This window comes from Ovis aries, chromosome 4 (genome assembly GCF_016772045.2).
Source record: "Ovis aries strain OAR_USU_Benz2616 breed Rambouillet chromosome 4, ARS-UI_Ramb_v3.0, whole genome shotgun sequence".
NCBI lineage: Eukaryota > Metazoa > Chordata > Mammalia > Artiodactyla > Bovidae > Ovis > Ovis aries.
Genome location: NC_056057.1, coordinates 40,206,215 through 40,213,935, shown reverse-complemented (window position 1 = coordinate 40,213,935; position 7,721 = coordinate 40,206,215). Strand labels below are relative to the sequence as shown.

The 7,721-nt window shown below is 35.2% G+C and overlaps 1 non-coding gene across 1 annotated transcript; it reads right to left on the bottom strand.

Moving 5' to 3' along the window:
* Window positions 1–5,640: 5,640 nt before the first annotated feature.
* On the bottom strand, window positions 5,641–5,722 carry TRNAS-AGA (transfer RNA serine (anticodon AGA)). The gene has a single exon. It is a non-coding gene; the product is annotated as a tRNA-Ser (tRNA).
* Window positions 5,723–7,721: the final 1,999 nt, after the last annotated feature.

Below are 7,721 nucleotides of genomic sequence, written 5' to 3'. Positions count from 1 at the left end.
TTCTCCTATTCTGAAGATTGTCTTTTCACCTTCTTTGTAGTTTCCTTGCTGTGCAAAAGCTTTTAAGTTTAATTAGGTTCCATTTGTTTATTTCTGTTTTTATTCCCATTACTCTAGGAGGTGGGTCATAGAAGATCTTGCTTTGATTTATATCATCAAGTGTTCTGCCTATGTTTTCCTCTAAGAGTTTAATAGTTCCTGGTCTTACATTTAGGTCTTTAATCCATTTTGATTTTATCTTTTTTTATGGCAAAGTTTTACCAGCACCACTTATTGAAGAGGCTGTCTTTGCCCCATTGTACATTCTTGTCTCCTTTTTCAAAAATAAGGTTACCCATGGGTGTGTGGATTTATCTCTGGTTTCTCTATTTTGTTCCATTTGTCTATATTTCTGGTTTTGTGCTAGTACCATACTGTCTTGATGACTAGGTTTGTAGTATAGTCTGAAGTCAGGAAGGTTGGTTCCTCCAACTCCAACTTCTTTCTTAAGACTGCTTTGGCTATTTGTGGTCTTTTGCATTTCCATATGAATTGTGAAATTTTTTGTTCTAGTTCTGTGAAAATGCCATTGGTAATTTGATTGGGATTGCATTGAATCTGTAGTTTGCATTTGGCAATATAGTGACTTTCACAATATTGATTCTTCCTACTCAGGAACATGGAATGCCTCTCCATCTGTTTATGTTGTCTTTGATTTCTTTCATCAGTGTCTTATAATTTTCTGTATACAGGTCTTTTGTCTCCTTAGGTAGGTTTATTCCTAGATATTTTATTCTTTTTGTTGGAATGGTGAATAGGATTGATTGCTTAATTTCTCTTTCTGATTTTTCATTGTTCTTATATAGAAAGGCAAGTGATTTCTGTGTATTGCTATAGCTAGGAATTCCAAAGCTATGTTGAAAAATAGTGGTAAGAGTGGACACCCTTGTCTTGTTCCTGACCTTAGAGTGCTTTTAGTTTTTCATCTTTGAGTGTAATGTTTGCTGTGGGTTTATCATATATGGCATTTACTATGTTGAGGCAGGTTCCTTTTATGCCCATTTGTTGAAGCTTATTTTTTAAATCATAAATGGGTGCTGAATTTTGTTGAAAGATTTTCTGCATCTATTGAGATGATCATATGGTTTTTATCTTTCCATTTGTTAATATGGCATATCACATTGATTGATTTGTGTATGTTGAAGAATCCTTGCATCCCTGAAATAAACCCAACTTGATCATTGCATATGAGCATTTCAATGTGTTGGTGCATTGTTTGCTAGCATTTTGTTGAGGATTTTTGCATATATGTTCATCAGTGATCAGTCAGTTCAGTTCACTCAGTCATGTCTGACTCTTTGTGATCCCATGGACTGCAGCACACCAGGCTTCCCTGACCTTCACCAACTCCTGGAGCCTGCTCAAACTCATGTCTATTGAGTTGGTAATACCATCCAACCAGCTCATCCTCTGTCATCCCCTTTTTTCCTGCCTTCAGTCTTTCCCAGCATCAGGGTCTTTTCCAAGGAGTCAGTTCTTTGCATCAGGTGGCCAAAGTATTGGAGCTTCAGCTTCAGCCCTTCAAATGAATATTCAGTACTGATTTCCTCTAGGATTGACTGGTTTGATCTCCTTGCAGTCCAATGGACTCTCAAGAGTCTTCTCCAACACCACAGTTCAAAAGCATCAATTCTTCGGCGCTCAGCTTTCTTTATGGTCCAATTCTCACATCCATACATGGAATACTGGAATAATCATAGCTTTGAGTAGACGGACCTTTGTCAGTAAAGTAATGTCTCTGCTTTTTAACATGCTATCTAGGTTGGTAATAGCTTTTTTTCCCCAAGGAGCAAGCGTCTTTTGATTTCATGGCTGCAGTCACCATCTGCAGAGATTTTGGAGCTCCAGAAAGTGAAGTCTGTCACTGTTTCCATTGTTTACTGGCCTATAATGTCTTTGTTTTGCCTTATCTTTGCCTGGTTTGAGTATCAGGATGATTGTGGCCTCATAGAATGAATTTGGAAGTGTTCCTTTCTCTGCAATATTTTTGGAAGAGTTTCAGAAAAATAGGCATTAACTCTTCTCTAAATGTTTGATAGAATTTCCCTGTGAAGCCATCTGGCCCTAGACTTTTTGGTTTTTGAGATTTTTGATCACTGTTTCGATTTTAGTGTTTTTGTAATTGGGTTTCATAATTTCTATTTCTTCCTGGTTCAGTTTTGAGAGGTTGAACTTTTCTAATAATCTGTCCATTTTCTTTAGGTTGTCCATTTTATAGCATATAGCGGCTCATAATATTCTCTTATGATCCTTTGTATCTCTGTGTTGTCTGTTGTAACCTTTCCTTTTTCATTTCTAATTTTCTTGATTCGATTTTTCTCCCTTTTCTTCTTGATGAGTCTGGCTAGTGATTTGTCAATTTTATCTTCTCAAAGAACCATCTCTAAGTTTTATTAATCTTTGTTATTGTTTCCTTCATTTCTTTTTCACTTATTTCTGCTCTGGTGTTCATGATGTCTTTCCTTCTGCTGAATTAAGGGGTTTTTAGTTCTTTTTCCAGCTGCTTTAGATGTAGAGTTAGGTTGTCTATTGATGTTTTCCTTGTTTCTTGAGGTATAATGGTATCACTATAAACTTCCCTCTTAGAACTGCTTTTGCCGAATCCCATAGGTTTTAATACCTTCCCTGTAGCTTACATGGTAAAGAATCTGCTTGCAAGGCAGGAGACCTGGGTTCAATCCCTGGGTCAGAAAGATCCTCTGGAGAAGGGAGTGACAAGCCATTCCAGTATTCTTGCCTGGAGAATCCCATGGATAGAGGAGCCTGGCGGGCTATAGTTCATGGGGTCACAAAGAGTCAGACATGACTGAGTGACTAACACTGCTACTGCTATAGGTTTTATGTTGTCATGTTTTCACTGTCATTTGTTTCTGGGAATCTTTTGATTTCCCTTCTTATTTCTCCAGTAGCCTCTTCTTTATTTACTAATGTATTCTTTAATGAGTTTGCATTTTTAATGCAGTTTTTTTCCCTGTAGTTGATACCTACTCTCATAGCATTGTGGTCAGAGAAGATACTTGATACAAATTCAATTTTCTTAAATTACTAAGTCTTGATTTGTGGCCCGAGATGTGGTACATCCTCAAGAATGTTCCATGTGCAGTTGAGAAGAAAGTGTACTCTTCTGCATTTGGATAGAAAGTCCTGAAGATATCAGTTAGGTCCATTTGGTCTGATACTTTATTTAAGATTTTTGTTCCTTATTAATTTTCTGTTTTGATGATCTGTTATTGGTATATGGGGGGTGTTAAAGTCCCCGACTATTGTTATGTTACTATTATGTCTGTTAGTGTTTGCCTTATATATTGAGGTGCTCCTATATTGGGTACATACATATTTACACTTGTTATATCATCTTCTTGGATTGACCTCTTGATTATTATGTACTGTCTTTCTTTGTCTCTCACAATATTACTTATTTTAAAGTCGATTTTGTCTGAAATAAGGATTGCCAGTCTGGCTTTCTTTTGGTTTCCATTCACATGGAATATCTTTTTCCATCCTTTCACTCTCAGTCTGTATGTGTCTCCAGGTCTAAAGTGGGTCTCTTGCAATCAGCGAATATATAGATCTTATTTTTGTATCCATTCAGTCTGTATCTTTTGGTTGGTGCATTTAATCTCTTTACATTTAAGATAATTGTTGATACATACATTCCTATTGGCATTTTCTTGATTATCTTGGCCTTGTTTTTATAGGTCTTTCCTTTCTCTTGTGTTTACTGGCTATGTAAGTCCCTTTAGTATTTGTTGCAAGGCTGGTTTGGTGGAACTAAATTCTCTTAACTTCTGCTTGTCTACAAAACATTTGATTTCTCCATCAAAAGTTGATGGAGAGTTGAACAAGATCTTTGCTGGTGTAGTAAACTTGGCTGTAGGTTTTTCTCTTTCAATACTTTAAATATATCCTGCCATTCCCTTCTGGCCTGCAGAGTTTCTGCTGAAAGATCTGTTGTTAATTGTATGGGTTTTCCCTTGTACGTTATTTATTACTTTTCCCTTGCTGCTTTTAAAATTCTTTCTTTGTGCTTAATATCTGTTAGTTTGATTAATATGTGTCTCAATGTGTTTCTTCTTGGGTTTATCCTGTAAGGGACTCTCTGTGCTTTTTGGACTTGATTGACTACTTCCTTTCCCATGTTTGAGAAGTTTTCAACTATAATTTCTTCCAAAATTTTCTCAGTGCCTTTCTCTTTTTTTCTTCTTCCCCTGGAACCACTATAACTTGAATGTTGGTGCATTTAATATTGTCCCAAAGTCTGAGGCTACCCTCAATTCTTTTCATTCTTTTCCCTTTATTCTGCTCTTCAGCAATTATTTCCACCATTCTATCTTCCAGTTCATTATCCATTCCTCTGCCTCAGTTATTCTGCTATTGGTTCCTTCTAGAATATTTTTAATTTCAGTAATTTTATTATTAATCCCCTTTTATTTATTTCTTCTGTGTCACTGGTGATTGTATTAGCTGTGTTTCTTGCATTTTCTCCATTCTGTTTTCAAGTTTTCAGAGCATCTTTACTATCAGTATTATAAATTCTCTTTCAGATAGATTGCTTATTTCTTCTTTGCTTACTTGGTCTTGTTAGTTTCTATCTTGCTCCTTTATTTGTGCTGTATTTTGCTGACTTTTCATCTTTTTTTTTTTTTTTTTTTTTGCTAACTTGCTCTACTTGAGGTCTCCTTTTCCCAGGCTTTAGGGTTGCATTCCTTCTTCCTTTTGGTTTTTGCCCTTGGAGGGAAAGGTTGGTTGAGTGGTTCATGCTGATTTCTTGTTAGTGGTGACTTTTGCCTGTGTTCTGCTAAGCCCTGAGCTTGCAGGCTCTCTGGCCTCAGAAGATGCTGGGTCCATCCCTCCTGGAGACTTCAGTCTTCATTTGAACATTTCTTTGTCCAGATCCAATCTGGAAACCTATGTGTCTGTTTTTATGACAAAGTCATACTGTTTTTATTGCTGTTGCTTTGTGGTATAGTTTAAAATCAGGAAATGTGGTGCATCTAACTTTATTATTTTTCTCAGGATTGATTTGGTGATTCTAGTCTTTCGTGCTTCAAAAAAAGTATAGGATATTATTTCTATTTCTGTGAAAAATGCCATTGGAATTTTGTTAGGGGTTACATTGAATCTTTAGATTGCATCTGTTCTTCAGTCTTTAAGGTTACAGGTTTTTTACCTCGGTTGCATTTAATCCTAACATTTTTTATTCCTTTTTAAAATTTATTTTATTGAAATACAGTTGATTTGTTGCTTTTGTTTTTTAGTCACTGAGTCATGTGTGACTCTTTTGTGACCAAATGGACTGTAGCCTGCCAGGCTCCTCTGTTCATGGGATTTTCCAGACAAGAATATTGGACTGCAGTGCCATTTCCTTCTCCAGGGGATCTTTCCCACCCAGGGATCAAATCTGCGTTTCCAAACAGATTCTTTACCACTAAGCCATCTGGGAAGCCAAAACAAAAACAAAAAGATTCCATGCTGTTTAGGGTACAGTCTGCATGCTTGGGGCCTTTCAAACATAAAGAGCCAGTTTGGAGATCAATCCAGTTTCTTTCTTTAGGGCAACAGCATTCTTTCCTAGCTGCTTAGGTCTCAATAGGAAAGAGGTGTAGTCAGCAGGATTTGAACCTGTGCAAGGAAACCCCAATGGGTTTCTAGTCCATAGCCTTAACCACTCAGCCATGGCTACTTAGACATAGTCAACTTACAATGTGTTAATTTCTACTGTACAGCAAAGTAATTCAGTTATACATATATATGTATAAGCTCTCTTTTATATTATTTTTCATACTCTGTACGGTTTGTCACAGGATACTGAATGTAGTTCCCTGTGCTGTGCAATAGGACGTTGTTGTTTATCCATTCTATATATAATAGTTTGCCTCTTCTAATCCCAAACTCCCAGCCCATCTCTCATCCACATCCTTTGCCCTTTGGCAACTACAAGTTTGTTCTCTATGTCTCTTGAGTCTTTTTCTGTCTCATAAATGTTTATTTGTGTCATATTTTAGATTCTACATAAAAACAATATCATTCTTTTTCTGAGTTATTTCTCTTAGTATAACAATCTCTGGCTTTTATTATGGTGAGATATGTTCCCTCAGTAGCCACTTCCATAAGAGATTTTATCATGAATGGATAAACTAGGATATTAAATTGTATCAACTGCTTTTTTCTGCACTATTGAAATGACATGTTTTTTTGTCTTTCCCTCTGTTGATTGCACTGATTTGTATATGTTGAACCATCCTTGTCACTATAGGATGAATTCAGCTTGGTGGTGGTACATGATCTTTTCTGTGTGTTGCTGAATTTGGTTTGCTAGTATTTTACTGAGACTTCTTATATCTATACTTGTCAAAGAAATTGGCCTCTAATTTTTTTTTGGTAATGTCTTTGTCTGGTTTTGGTATCAGTGTGATAATAGCTTCATAGAATGTCTTTGGGAGTGCCCTTCCCTCTTCAGTCTTTGGAAGATTTTGAGAAGGATCAGTATATGTTCTTTTTGTAAGGTTGGTAGAATTCACCTGTGAAGCCATCTGGTACTGAATGCTCCAGTTTTTTTATTCCATATTTTTATGGAGATTTTCCCTTAAAAATACAGTTTTCATTCCAGTTCTAGTGATCTATCTGTTCAAATTATCTATTTATTCCTAATTCAATTTTGGTGGACAGCATGTTTCTAGAAATGTCTCCATTTCTTCTAGTTTGTCAAATTTATTGGCATATCATTATTCATACTATCCTCTTATATTTTGTAATATTTCTTCAGTATCAATTTTTACTTCTCATTTTTCATTTTACTTGGGTCCTCTCTCTTTACTTCTTGATAACCCTGGCCAAAGGATTTCTTTCCCCTGGTCAGATTTCTTTCCCTTTTCAAAGAATCAGCTCTTGATTTTATTGATTTTTTTTCTATTGTTTTGTGGATCTCTATTTTATATATATCCTCTCTGATCTTTATTATTTTCTTCCTTCTACTGACCTTAGATTTTGTTCTTCTTTTTCTAATTCTTTTCAGTGATAGGTTAGATTGTTTATAAAAAGGTTTTTTTGTTTGTTTTATGAGAAGGGCATGTATGGCTATTACTTCACTGCATTCCATAGATTTTATATGGTTGTGTTTGTATTCTTTTTGATATAATTATAAATGGGATTATTTTCTTAATTTATGTTACTAATGCCTCATTGTTAGTGTATAAAATGCAATATATTTTTGTGTATTCATTTTATATTTCTGACACCTTTACTAAATTTATTAGTTCTAACAGCTTTTCAGTAGAGTTCTAATGATTTTCAATATGTAATAGCTTGTTATCTGCAAAAAGTGACAGTTTTACTTCTATTATCACTTGAATGTATTTTATTTTTTTATTTTGCCTAATTGCTCTGGCTAGGATTTCTAGTATAATATTGAGTAAAGGCAAAAATGGTAAGGATCCCTGTCTTGTTGAGGATTTTAGAGGGAAAGCTTTCAATTTTCATCATTGATATGGTGTTAGCCACAGGCTTGTCACATATGCTCGTTATATTGAGGTACATTACCTGTATACTCACTTTATTATACTTTTTTAATCATAGATTGATATTGAATTAAGTCAAGTGCTTTGCATCTAATCAGATTATATAATTCTTACCCTTCAATTTGTTAATATTGTATATCACAGTAATTGATTATGAAAAATAAA